This window comes from Ahaetulla prasina, chromosome 2 (assembly GCF_028640845.1).
Source record: "Ahaetulla prasina isolate Xishuangbanna chromosome 2, ASM2864084v1, whole genome shotgun sequence".
In the NCBI taxonomy this organism is placed as follows: Eukaryota; Metazoa; Chordata; class Lepidosauria; order Squamata; family Colubridae; genus Ahaetulla; species Ahaetulla prasina.
The window spans coordinates 103,796,766-103,811,297 of NC_080540.1; the positions used below are offsets into that span (position 1 = coordinate 103,796,766).

The following is a 14,532-nucleotide window of genomic DNA, read 5'->3' on the forward strand; positions in this document are numbered from 1 at the left end:
CAGATGTGGGCTAAGTGCTCCCAGTGAAATGTCAATCCTTTCCAGCTATACCAACTTTTCCTTCGTCAGGCAGTTCAAGTTCAAAACCTATATTTTAAATCCAAAGGTGCTGTTCAAAAGGCAACTGGACTTTCTTGGTTTTCTTCCTTGGAAAAGTTTGGCTTCTCATCTTGAGAAAACAAGAAAGTTAGAACAACACTTTTGGGACAACCTTGGCCTGGATGATTGAAAATCTCCATAGATATATATTAAACTGACTTACCAGAAAATGAGCCATTTTTAGAACAAGAGGCTAAATCTGGAAGCTACTTTAAATATACCACATGTTACATGCCCCCCAGAATATTCTGTACTCTTGATGTGACACAGGCATTTGCCATGGTTCACTGGTATTTTATAATGGACTTTTCACAGCAAAGACTGGCATAATCCTTACTGACCCACTTTTCTCTGAGCTACTTTCAAACTTTTGGTCTGCTTTTCAACTAAGGATTATTATATATCTTAGTAGCTGGTGATTAAAACAGTAGGTGAGAATCTTCCAATTCTCATTATATTCTCCTCTCAGGCTGCCAAGGAGGTGATGTCTTCTAAACTCAGCAGCCTAACAAGTATTGCTGATGACTATCCAGTCTAAAAGTTTGTTCAGGAAAATAAATGAGCATGATTTGTGATCAATAAGGTTTTTCCCAGTGTTAAAATGTGTCCTTTCTACATTAGATGAGTTATCCCTCCAGTCCAGGTTCTAGAACTGTCTTCCTGTATTTTCTGCAATCTAGCACCCAATAGTAGCTTGATTTTTTTCCGTCTTTTTTTTTTTTCTCTTTTTATTTTATATTTGATAATACCGTATGTGCTGGTGTTTCCAACAAATTAGAATTTATGCCGATTTAATGGAAAAATAGACACAAATAGCAAACAAATGGGAATTTTCCTTAACTTTTCATCAAACTTTCATTTTTCATTTTTGACTCTATAGTGGCTTTTGTGAAGTTTTCAGAAGTTCAACAAACTGACCACATCTATGATCAGAGAACAGAACTATGGTAGATAGAGATACCTCTGTATCTCTCTTTCCCTCCCCCGCCTCTCTCTCCAGTCATATTCTTGTTTTTAGGACTTACCAACGCACTGTGCAAAATTCTCAGTCTTATAGTTCTCATCAGAAAAAAAGAATACAGATGTCATTATCCAGGCAACTCTGTTAAAAAAAAATTGACCAGCTGTCTTACAGATGCATATCAATCACTTTCAGTGACCTTGCTGAGCATTTTTCATCTTTTTTTTTGTGTGTGTGTCCATTTGCTGTTTGACACAGGAGCCAGTGGTGTAACTGCTCATTTAATACCAGACAGTGTAATACCCTTGCAGCTTGGCATGCCTGTCAGGTTGATTTCATTAGCACGATAAGATGCATAGACTCCTTTTTATCTCCTCTGTTCTCCTTCTCTCTGTCTTTCTCTGTAATTTGGGTCTTTAAAGTCTTTGCTGTCTCCTGATCTGCAGATAATTGTTTACTGTAATACTAACCAGGAAAAGAGCTGATAAACTCCAGATGTAGCCAGGTCGTCAAATTCACTTTCTTTGCTCTATGCCCATGGCTATGGACCTCAGATAACATTTTGCCACTGTCTGCAGTTCTCTAAAACTGTGAAGAAAACTGCCCTCGTTAAGATGGACAGTGATTAAACGTTTGCTCTGTTTTTGAGTAAAAGGAACTTTTCTTTCATGCTGCAAGCAGCACATGTACACACACACACTGTCTATTTGCAAGAATACTCCCTTCGCCTCCCGTCTCACTTAATTCTCTGTCATTTTCACATGCTCTATTCCATGTACTAATCTCATTTTGGACTGATAGGAACCAGCATGTAATAAGGTAGCCCTTTGAGATCAAAGAGGTGGATGTCCCTCCCCCACCCACGAGGAGTCCCTTGGATTTTAAAAAATCAGTGGATTTTCTTACAAAATGTAATTGTTGAGGAACAAGTTATTCCAAGAAGGGGGCCCAAATAGAATTATTATTTTTTTATTAAAAAAAATCTTCGAAAGCAACTCCTGGTAAGTTTCCTCTTCCAACTTCCTCACTGTTTCATGGTTTGTTACATGTTCCATACAATATGGATTCTGTATGGATAAGACCAGATTAGTTTAGTGGTTAAAATATTAGCCTGGGATTCAGATTGTCACTTAATTACAGATTTCTCTGGATGATTTCAGGCAAGCTGGCTTTCTCTTAACCCTACTTACCTCACAAGTTGTTATAGGGATAAAATGGAGGGAAAGCTCCATATAATCTGTGACATGAATATGGAGCTTTCCCTTCATTTTATCCATATAACAATTTGTGAGATAGGTAGGGTTAAGAGAAAGGCAACTTATTATTATATTATATTTGCTCTTCAAGCCAGTTATAATTCCGGCCAGTTATAATTGGCAACTTTAAGACTTGTGGACTTCAACTCCCAAAATTCCTCAGCCAGCAAAGGAATTCTGGGAGTTGAAGTCCACAAGCCTTAAAGTTGCCAAGTTTGGACAGCCCTGTCTTAGATGTTTATTCATGCTACTTTCTGGGTCCAGGCTCAGACATACAGATAAAGTGTGTGTGTGTGGGGGGAGTGCAAAGTGAGGTGGGCAGTGCATTCAAGATTCTCTGCTGCAATTTTGCAGGTAGTCCTTGCTTAATGACCATTCAAAGTTACAATGAGCTCTAAAAAAATACGAACAATCTGGATTTGAAGTTCTGACATTTTCTTCCAGATTGCATTTTTGGCACTCAGTGACTGATCAATATTTATGATTGTCTGCAGCACCCTGGGGGTCACGTGACTATGATTTTACAATTTATTTTTTATTTTTTGCTGGAAACCAGTGTTTACTTCCAATTTTTAGCAAAATGGGTTCACTTCATGACTGCTGTGTTTGCTTTACAACTACCATGTTATGGTGGTATATATATATTGTTATGCTGGTATATATATTGGATCAGTCACATGATGGCCCACTCAATGACCAGCATGACTAACAACTATAACTCCAGACTCAGTTATGGTAATAAATTGACGACTATCAATATAGCAACAGTAATATGGATCTATAAGGCATTGGTTTCCTAGTATGGTCTTCCTTGAAGGGCTGACAGGTGGTGATGGTTATGTCACATTTGGACACCTTTCATTTTCGATTCATTTATTGTGACATTGTGCATCCAGAATAACTTGGAGATATTAGTTATCCAAAGCAATAGTCTCATGGTGTTGATTGAGTTATGGTTTATAATTGTTCTATATACAATTCTGACCAACCACATTCTATTAGTGATCCTTATTTTCCTGTAAGTAATTATACAGAAGACAATTAAGCACCTACACCATATTGCAGTGACTTATGTCACCACATAAGTACATAAGATTTATGTAATGACTACAGTGACTACACTGCATAAGACTTATGCAGTGACTAAAAAAAAAACAAATTTTTTTTGCAAAGAAGGATAAAAGAAATAAATTAGTATGTATTAGCCTTACAATAGCAGAATATATGTAGTAGCATTCTATATCCATGAAGACTGATTTCTCTTTCTTTCTCTTTCTTGCTTTTGCACATTATGTTTAATTACATTTCTTTCATCCAATAGCATCTAGAATCACAAATATATATTGAGGCAGGAGAAGGAATTTATTTATCAGTGTTCTTCTATGAGTGAAACAGACCATTGGAGGATGGTGTTCCTGCTCCCCCTGCAGTCTTCCATAAAAGTAAAAGGAAAATATATATCATTGAGTTGTACTCGATTCCTGATGACCACACGGACACATCTATGTAATTTTCTTTGGCAACATTATGGAAACAGTAAGTCATTGTTTTCTTCTAGAATGTTTTTTCAATTTCCTGATCTAGTCTGCAGCCCTGGTGGTCTCCATCCAAATGCTAATCCAGGCTGATCCTGTTTAGCTTCTTGAGATCAGGCAAGGCCTGTAAACTTCCCACATCTACTCTGGCAGAATAGGTAATTATTTGGAGTAAGTTGGGGATATCTGTAGGACTACTGGGGGAAATAGAGAAAGAAAGGGAAAAAAATGTGTGAGAAGAAATTAAATTATATATTTCATTTATTCCTTAAATCCACATTTTGGCAAATAAAATCAAGTTTGTAGAGTATTTCTCCCATTTATTCATTTCCACTGTAATTGAATGTGAAGATTATGATGAACGAGATAATTCTGTACATGTCGATTCTCTCTCCTTCCTCTTAGATAGCAAAAGACAAAGCAACAATAACAATATAAGAAAAGTGTTAACAGAAGTAGTTGCACAAACTTTTTTCCCCATTTTAAGAACTTCGAAAATAATTTATAACTTAAATCTTTCCCTGTTGCACTGGTCAGTATAAAGTTGAATGGGAATGTGACTAGTATATTTATTTGGTTGTTTGCTTGAAAGTGCCATGGCCCAACATGATTTGTTACAGAGATGGCATCATCAAACCAAGCACATAGTCCCACTTATATTTTCATGTGCCAGCTTTCATGTTGGTAGTTCCAAAATAAGTATAGATGAAGCCATTAAATACATTAACTGGTAAATGCTTTTTTTTTTTGCACATAGTAATGTTGAAAGATTATTTTGTCAACACTTTTGGCTCACTTTGCTTTTAAAGTAGTTATACCTTACTTGGGTTTATAGTTGGGTCATGTTCTTGTTTATGTGCAACTAACAGATGGGATGCCAAATTATGATTTTAAAGTAGATTTTATTTGTTATTTGTGTTATTTTATTCTAGATTTTTTAACTAGATATTTCTTGAGTATTTTTAATTGTACTGTAATAAACGTTGACTGATGACTGAATTGAGTTTATAGCAAGACTGGTAGATTTGTGGCCATCCACTTATTAGAATACATACCTCTACAGATATTTTCTAGCACTGTATGTGTTAGTTAGCACTTCTGGGAGGAGTGTGTGTGTGTGTACAAAAAAAGCAAACTTAAATAAGATAAAAATTAACACAAACTAGTATAAAGAAGAAAAAAGAAAAAGACCAAAGCAAAAGCAAAAAATGCAAGAAAAGGAAAAGTGAAGAAAATTATATAAAAGAAAGGGAAAAAAAGATAAGTTGGATTCTCATATTCTTCACAGCAGTTATAAGTATGAATATGTTGTAATTTCTCTCTCTAAAGTTACATATTCTTCTTTTTTATATAATCCACATTATCTAATCATCAAAACCATAAATTACATGCTTTTTCATTTTTATGCAAAAAATTCATAAAAGTTTCCCAGTCACCAATAAATGTAGATAATGACTTTTCTCTAATTAAAGAAGTAGGGAGTTGCAGTTTTACAATATATGGAGATTCACAGATGTAGCTACAGCTTCATTGCTTTTTGCTATTTCTTCATCAGAGACTAATTATAAATTCAAGCATTTGCTGAGACATACATTGAGGTAGATAAGGTATTCAAAGAAAAATTAGAATAATTAAGTGCTTGAGAGATGCTGAGAATTTTATTGACCACATATGGGTTAATTGTAAATAGATGAAATTACCATTTTAAGTATCTTAAATGTAAGCCTTGAATGTAAGCCAATCTAATTTATCCAATCTATCTTTGTCCAGTCTAAACCCGGATAACAATCCAGTAATGTTGCTTCTTTCTGAGTATCATTACTTTCTCAGTATCATTATTTTAGCTTAAACTCCCAAAAATATTAATCCTTCTGTAGATTAATCCTTCTGTAATTATCAGCTAAATGATAATTATCTAATAAAACAAAATGTGAAAAACAAAATATTCTAGGATGTTCCTGAAGGCTTCTAGGATCCTCTATTCCTTAGAATTTTTAGCTTTTTCTAAAAGGCAACAATAGGAATTTCAACAGACGAATTTTAAATTTACACTGAATGTTATACCTAGACAATATTGGTGTAAGATATTCTGTAACTGATACATTAGCCCAGTTTTAATTACTAAAATATTAAAATAAATATTATAAAAAATATTTTCTAAAAATTCATGAAAATGTAATAATCAGGTTGGATATTTTTTCATAAATGGTAGCAATGCTGTAAAGCTTAATAATTTTGAAAAAATATTAATACTAGAATAAAATAAATCTTAAAAGTTGAATTCCCACTTCAACCTCTGATATTTTTTACTAATCTTCATGAAACCAGATGTTCCCGTAAACTACACTGAATTAATTTTGTACCTGCTAACTAATGCAAATGTCTTTTATTGCCTTTTATTGGAAAGGATGTTTGATCACTTTTATGGAAAAACAGTTAACTACATTGTTGGAATATGACTCAATGTCTAGAGTAATTTTGTATTTCAGGAGTAATTCCAACCTAGAGTTTAATTCAGTTTAGAAAATATTTTCCTAGATTACAGTTTAATACATGGATCTGTGCCACATCCAAAATTAGGGTTTCTGTAAGTAGAAAGTGCATATTTTAATATTATAGGACTTTTAAATTAGATTTAGACTTTTACTTGTATGGACAGAATTTATTTTAGATAATAATTGAATTTTATGACTTATACTGTGTTATAGTTTCTGATATCTACACTTTTATATTAGAGTTAATATTGATTTTCAAGCTTTTAAAATGATATATCCAGTTATTCGGGTCCACTTAATGATATCCTCGTAAATTATAATGACTGTAACATACAGTATCTAAGTGCCTTGTAATGGACTGCTCAGGATTTAGCCCTCTTAACTCCTGAGAAGTCCATTAAAAATTGTGAACCAAACAGGTGATTTAAAAAAGAGAATATCTAGCTGTTTCCATTAGGAAAACTCAGTGTGAAATGTCTCTACTTTCCAGTAATGGTAACACTTTACTGAAGAAGTAATAAACAAGCTGACTTCCTTCATTAACAAATAGTTTGTCATATACCAGTCCAGCACTATATACCTAGAGACAAATCTGTTCTTAAGAGGCTTCATTGGATTTTCAATTTTTTTGCACAGGCAAAGTACCAGTGTAGATCTTCGAAAAGGGGTGATATTAACCTGGAAGGCCTGAAGGTTTGGTCTCTGATCACCTGTTTATTTTTTCCTTCTACTGTAGTTCTGCATCTGTTTTTCTGCAATACAGTTTGAAATAGGGTGAATTCACACAATGGAGCCAAACATTTCCATTGCTGAGCAAGGCAGTTGTTAAGTGAGTTGTGCCCTATTTTATAACCTTTTTCTGGCCCTTTTTTTTGGGGGGGGGGGGTTAAGCAAATCACTGCAATTGTTAAATGAATCTGGCTTCCTCTAAATTGACTTTGCTTATCAGAAGTTGGCTGATAAGGTTACAAATGGTCATCACATGACACCCTCCCTCCCCCGGACAGTGCAACTGTCATAAGTCCATGCTAGCTGCCAAGCACCCAAATTTTGATCACGTGACTGTAGAGATGCTGCAATGGTTGTAAGTATGAAAACTGGTCATAAGTCACTTATTTCAGTGCTATTGTAACTTCGAATGATCCTCAATAAATGGTTGAGTTCAGTTATAAATACTGAAAACCAGCCACGTCCCTTGTTCCCGAGGGCCCCATGGTAGCCTTCTCCCTGTTTGTCTTACGTCTACATCATTGCGTATTAGAGAACTGCAAATATAACGGCAAAATGTAGATGAAGCCTGCCCGAAGCCCTTTGGTTCTGACAGTGCTGTTAGGTGGAGTTGGATGTCCTTTTGTGGAAGTTGGATGACTTTTGGATATCCGTCCATGTATGTGCTTTTGTGTGTGTGTGTGTGTGTGTGTGTGTGTGTGTGTGTGAGAGAGAGAGAGAGAGAGAGAGAGAGAGAGAGACAGAGACAGACAAAGAGAGAAATGTATAAAATATAATGGACTCTAAAGTCACAAAATCAAACTGGCCATGTGTGTTAAGCAAGTGTGTCTTCCCATCTTCCTACCCTCCTTCCCTAATTCGTGAGATTGATAATGATAAGAATTTAGCAGGCTTGTTGTAAGACAAGGTTAATAGTGACTTACCTTGTTTTAAGGTAGCAATGGCAACTCATGTATGGCTCTCAGACTAATTTCTAAAGGCCTTTATCTGGCAGACTTTTCTTAATAAAAGAAAAAAGAGAGAGAGAGAAATAGTAGCTTTGATTTCACCCACCATCAGCATCCCGAGTACCCCCTACAGCTTATTCATTTAGTGTATTAATTCAGTGTATGCAGCTAGCCTTCAGCCGATATTAAGTTGCCTACCCCTCAAATAAATTTCCAAATGTCAGCAGATGGCTTCAAATATGTGGAAGTGCTGTACAAACGTTGTTGTTGTTTCTGTTGAAGCTCTGAGCCCATCCCTGGCTTAGATCCTATGTCTCAATTTACAAATGCAACCCACGCCATGTAAATTTCACTTTGCTCCTTGGCCGACTTTATAAGTAATAACAGCAAGTACTCACAAAGTATAAATTAGCCAAGGACAATAACGTGTCAGATTGCCTCTAAGGCAGAAACAAATGAATAGTTTGGCTTATTAATCACATGCCACCTTAACCTTTGATGTCTTGATGTTCCAGTTTTGGTGCTCCATTAAGCAACCTTGAGTGACTGCTGCTGCAACCTCCACAAAACCAGAAATTGGGTTGGCAGCACATTTTCAGGACTTCAAAGGCAGTAATTTACCCTGAGATTGTTTCATTAAAGCACCCTTCCCAGTGTGAACAGCAATAACAGAAGAATCAAGATCAAAGAGCTTCCATCTTTTGAGATTTGTTACATAGAAAATTACATGCTGAGGGTGTCTTTTTCACAAATCATCTTGCCTCCCATTCCATGAAGAATGGTTTCAATTAGACCAGAAGCCTCCTTGACAGCTTAGAGGGTTATGATTGTCATTAACGTGGGAGTGGAGACTGTTCTTCTCCCTCCCGCCTTTCCCCCACCCATCTGTAAAGCTATTCAAGTCTCTGATGTGCCTCTAGAGTCTAATTAGAAACAATTACACTGATAAACTAATTACAGGCGGTGGTATTTCAGATTCTGAGATATATTTTTTTTAGCCGGCTTATTATTTTATAGAGTTATTTGGATTCTTTGTCCAGGTTCCCCTTGGCAGTCTGACTTCTCAGATCTTTCTTCCACAGCTTCCTCCTGATGTGGAACTACCACAAGAGAAACTTCAGCAAAGTTGTGTGGAGACAGACTAGGTGGCGCACACGTGAAAGGGCTTCTGGCAAAACCTTTGACTGATCTCCTCCTTGTTGGGATGCAACTAACAAAAGAAGGGAGCACACAGTTGGATTTAGTAAAGTTTTATGATTGCATTATCAGGCTCTGAGCTGCAGACAGATTGTGATTTTCCTGCCCAACTAAATCAGTGATTAGCAATGTGCAAATAGCAGAATCTATATTAATAAAGCAATGAAGTAAATCATCACCTAAGCACACTACAGTGGAATGTCTATAATCTTCTGGGAAGATTATATGGTTATATAAAGCAGTAGTAATAGCCTTCGACAAGACCTAAGTTTAACTCATAGAATCATCTATTGTAATGTCCTTCCTGTCAAAGACTACTTCAGCTTTAATTGCAATAATACAAGAGCAACCAATAGATTTAAACTTAATGTTAACCGCTTTAATCTAGATTGCAGAAAATCTGTAACAGAATCATCAGTGCTTGGAATACTTTACCTGACTCTGTGGTCTCTTCTCATAATCCTAAAAGCTTTAACCCAAAACTTTCTACTATTGACCTCACCCCATTCCTAAGAGGACCATAAGGGGTGTGCATAAGCGCACAAACGTGCCTACCGTTCCTGTCCTATTGTTTTTCTTTTCTTCTTCATATATATATATATGCTTATACCTTTATATACTATATAACCTTTCTGTATGATAGTTACATATATTGTTGTGACAAAATAAATAAATAAATAAAATAAATAAAATAAAATAAATAAATAAATAAATAAATAGATAAATAAATAAATAGTATTGTAAAAAGCCCTGCCACTCCATCTTGAGGAGTTGCTACAATCCAGACTCTCACAGTGTCAAGCAACACAACCATTTGTAAAATTATGTCATAGATAGAATAATAGAGTTGGAAGGGACCTTGGAGGTCTTCTAGTCCAAACTTCTAGTCCAAGCATACCATTTAAGATAAATGATTGTCGAGTCTATTTTTGAAAGCCTCTAGTGATGGAGCATCCACAACTTCTGAAGGCAAGTTGTTCCATTGGTTGATTGCTCTCACTGTTAGGAAAGTTCTAGGTTGCTTCTCTCCTTGGTTGATTTCCATTCATTGTTTCTCATCTTGCCTTTTGGTGCTTTGGAAAATCGGTTGACCCCTCTTGTCTTTGTAGGAGCCGCTCAAATAGTGGAACACTGCTATCATGTCTCCCCTAGTCCATCTTTTCATTAGACTAGACATAGTCAATTCCTGTAACTGTTCTTTGTATGTTTAAGCCTCCAGTCCCCTAATCATCTTTGTTGCTCTTCTCTACACTATTTCTAAAGTCTCATCAAGTGTGGTCTTATGAAGACTTTGTAAAGCGGTACTAAAACTTCATATGATCTTGAACTTATCCTATCCTATCCTATCCTATCCTATCCTATCCTATCCTATCCTTTTTCTCTTCTCTGCGATGCTCCACTTCAATGCCTTGAAATGAAGTTTCAAAATAGTCCAATAATTTGATGGCAGTTTTGCTCCATGGAAAAAGACATCTCTGCAAAAATTCCTCTTATCAAATGGCAGAACTGCTCCAGCCAGATTTTCCAAAGAGAAGTCTTGCTTTATTTGCTTCTTAGATTGACATCCCATGTGAAGACAGAAGCTTATGTTTGTCTTATGTGAGATCTCCCTTTTTTTATTCCCATAAACTCCCTGTGCAGAGCTGAGAGGGACTGGTTTACAGCCACCAATGAGTTTCTATGGTTGAAGGAGGATTTAAGCCTGGTGCATCAGCTTTACAACACTGAGATACATCCTGAAGGAGCTCTGTGACTAAAGCCTTATTAAATGAAAGCCTTCTTCGAAGCTCTATACAGTCTTACAAAACAGTACATTTCTTTCACTACAATTTCAAAAGAATATTCTATTCCCTGGGACAAAATAATTGTAAGACCTGTCACAATATGATCTTCTGGCTCATCCCACTAGCTTATTATAATAGTTTAAAAGAAATGATGATCAATATCTCCCGTCATTCAAAAGGATGGGGCAACATTTCTATTACTGAAAACAGCTGTTGTATCATGTTGTGTCCTCTTCCTTATTTATTTATTTATTTATATCCCACCTTTATCATTTTTACAAATAACTCAAAATAGTGAACACATCCAACTCATCTTCTTCCTCTTATTTTCTCCACAATAACAATACTGTGAGGTGAGTCGGGCTGAGAGAGAGTGACTAGTCGAAGTAAAAGGATTATCACTTCAGAAATAAATGCTTTATAGTGCTGTTCATACGCTATGATGTGTGCAACTATGAGGACCTAACTACATCAAAAGATGGAAAAATGATGCTTACAAGTATGAAAGCCATTTGTGTTTTGAAAGAAAAATCTAAACTCATTTTAACTTGTATTTCATATTCTTAACAAAAAGCAGAAAATACTACCTTCTGTATTGGTTATAAGAATACTGTGGAAGCTTTAGTGGTTAAATATTTCCTATATTTTCATGAGAACAGCAGGTTTCCACTTCCCCTTTTAAATCAAGCTCAGCCTTATTCCAATACTTAAGGTATATTTCTGTAATGCTATTATGGATATTTTAACAGACGTATCCTAAGTAAGAAGGCAAAACATGAACATCAAGATGATGAATAGAATAGAATTAGATTTTTTTTTATTGGCCAAGTGTGATTGGACACACAAGGAATTTGTCTTAGTGCATATGCTCTCAGGGTACATAAAAGAAAAGATACATTCATCAAGAATCATATGGTCCAACACTTAATGATAGTCATAGGGTACAAATAAGCAATCGGGAAACAATCAATATCAATATAAATCGTAAGGATACAAACAACAAACTGAAGAGGACTGCCATGGCCAAATGCAATTTTATCTGCTGGGCAGTATAGTTGTTTTTCCTCCTTCCCACCAACCTCCTGAAGAAAATATTTTTCTGTTGATTGGATGTTTGTAGACAAGATGATGTTTTTCACGCTGAAAGGATTGTAAGAGGAAGGAGAAATTGGCTTCTAAGGATGCTCATTGTCAGAATTTAATTTCTTCCCCTCCCAGTGACCCTTTTTGGCAAAGAAGGAAAGGCTCAACCCCCCCCTCCTTTTTTTTTTGCTTCTGAAAAGTCCCCAAGGGTAGGATTTGTATTTCAAAGACATGCAAACATCCTCAAAGCCCAATGCCCTTCTCCACAAAGGTTCTTTCTGAAGTTAAGGACAACCAGTGAGAGGATCACTGGTGCTGGTGAGCTTTAACTCTTCTCAAATTTCCACAAGTATCCAATTGTCTCTAGCCATTCTTGAAGTGTGGAAGACATTCCATTTCACATCAGGGGAGATAATCTAGTCCTTTAATAAATTAGACAGCCTCCGAGATCTAGTTGGGGTTCATGCATGTGGAAGCATATTTCTAACTGGATGAAGAACCATGCATGTAGCTAGCTAGTTTCTGAAAGATTAAACTCACATAGGCCTTTTAGAAAATTGAGATCATTTTGTTGCTGAACTACTTACAGGGAAATGGCCATGGGTGGACAAAGACGTAGGCTGCATTCTTCTGCTCACTGACAAACAACTGATATGCATGTTTGGCATTTTTCCCCCCAGTAACTTTTTTTGTACATTACAGATGCCCACTAGAACAGGTAAGTAAAGTAATACCTGTTTATTTTTCCAACTCATTAATTGGGATTCAATAAAACCATCATGGTTAAAAATCTTTTAGCAACAACTTAATCTAAACAAATTGATGCTCTATAGAAATACTTAAGATTTATGATTTGGTTTTAATTTAATAAACTTAGACTGTACATTTTCCTGTAAACAAATTAACTATCTATTATATGACATACAGGGTTGCCAAGGCAGAAATACAGTAAATTCAAGTAATATAGTCCCTCTTCCCAGGAAGCTCAGGACACGAGTAACTAAATACCAGTTTTCTGAAATTATACATTCTAAGGCATGTATTTTTTGGTTAGTGAAGAAAGGGAGAGGATAGTCTTATACTGAGTATATTAAGTTCAATTGAAGATTTCAATTTTAGTGTACCCGGAACTGGATGGAATTAGCTAAACACTGCTTATTTCAACTGGTAGCTGAAGCAATGCAGCTGCAAGTAGTGAAGATTAGCTTTAAACATTAGAAGAAGGCACAGCATGAACAGTACCCAAGGTCAGATGTGGCATACACCTTTCGTCGTGAGCTTAAAACATATTTATTCATTCAAGCAGGACTGGCATAAATAGTTGATTTTAAATTGGGGTTTTAATAATATTTTAAATTTTTAAATCTTTTAATTATCGGCCGTATAGTAATAGTTCATTTTAATTTCTTTTAATTGTATATATTCTGTGTTTTTATTCTGGCTGTACACCGCCCTGAGTCCTTCAGGGGAAGGGCGGTATAGAAATTTAATAAAATAAAATAAATAAATAAAATAAATACAAGTCACAGTGCTTAGCTTCACACATTAAACCAAAACCATACAAGTCATATGGCTTAATGTGATTCCTTTGGCAGTGATTGGTCTTGGAACAGTTTTACCAGCTTCCATGAAGTGGGGACCAAATAGTTAAACATTATAAATACATAGCAGCTTACTGTAAAAGTACTTTTCAAGAACTTGACCTAACTAATTATACACATTTTCAGCAACTTAAAAATGGTTCACACATACTGCCTTAAAGCAATCCATTCATTTAAGTCCTTCACCAGATTTAAGGGTCTGTAAAAAAGACATAAAGAATGGCGTTTTTGTTTCTCTTTTGGAACTTTTTGATCTTAACTACAAGAGATTGACACCAAAGCTTTGTAATTCAAGTTTTTATAATTTCATTTAATTAGCAATGTTGATGTCCAAATCTGTTTTAAATTTCATATTATAATTGAATAAATATACTCAATGCATTAAAAATTATAGATTTGCAACAATGTCAAGAATCCCATTAAAGTCCAACATATCTAAAACAGTCAAGAACCACTACAGACAATAGTTGTAACACTTCAATAAGATTAAGACTTCAATGCAGAATTTTGGTTAGAAAGTTTGAAGGAGTCCATCTTCAAGATTAAAGAAGGGCAAAATTGTATTTTACAGATGAAGTCCACTGGAAATCCACTATCAATAGACAACATAACTTTTTGAAAGTTCTAATACATAGGTTATCCTTTAAACTGTTTTTTGTTGACCTTTTTGCCCAATGAGAGATTTTATGAATATGTGGAATTACACCTCCACCAGCAATTGCTGCTTTGATTAATAAATCCAGTTCTTCATCACTCTTCTTGCAAGCTGCAAATGACGAGGAGTAATTCGCTTTACTTTCAAATCTTTAGATGTGTTCCCTGCCAGCTCAAGAAGCTCAGTTGTA

The 14,532-nt window shown here is 35.5% G+C and overlaps 2 long non-coding RNA genes across 2 annotated transcripts in view; one reads left to right on the plus strand and one right to left on the minus strand.

Moving 5' to 3' along the window:
- LOC131192466 (uncharacterized) overlaps positions 1–14,317 on the plus strand; it is an 81,726-nt gene extending 67,409 nt beyond the window's left edge. Inside the window, exons 3-4 of the long non-coding RNA XR_009153739.1 lie at positions 3,638–3,852; positions 9,105–14,317. This is a non-coding gene — a long non-coding RNA (uncharacterized LOC131192466). The remainder of the gene's footprint in view (positions 1–3,637; positions 3,853–9,104) is intronic.
- LOC131192467 (uncharacterized) lies at positions 4,119–8,292 on the minus strand. The gene is made up of 3 exons (XR_009153740.1): positions 8,221–8,292; positions 7,999–8,075; positions 4,119–4,251 (listed from the first exon to the last, which is right to left on the minus strand). It is a non-coding gene; the product is annotated as an uncharacterized LOC131192467 (long non-coding RNA).
- Positions 14,318–14,532: the final 215 nt, after the last annotated feature.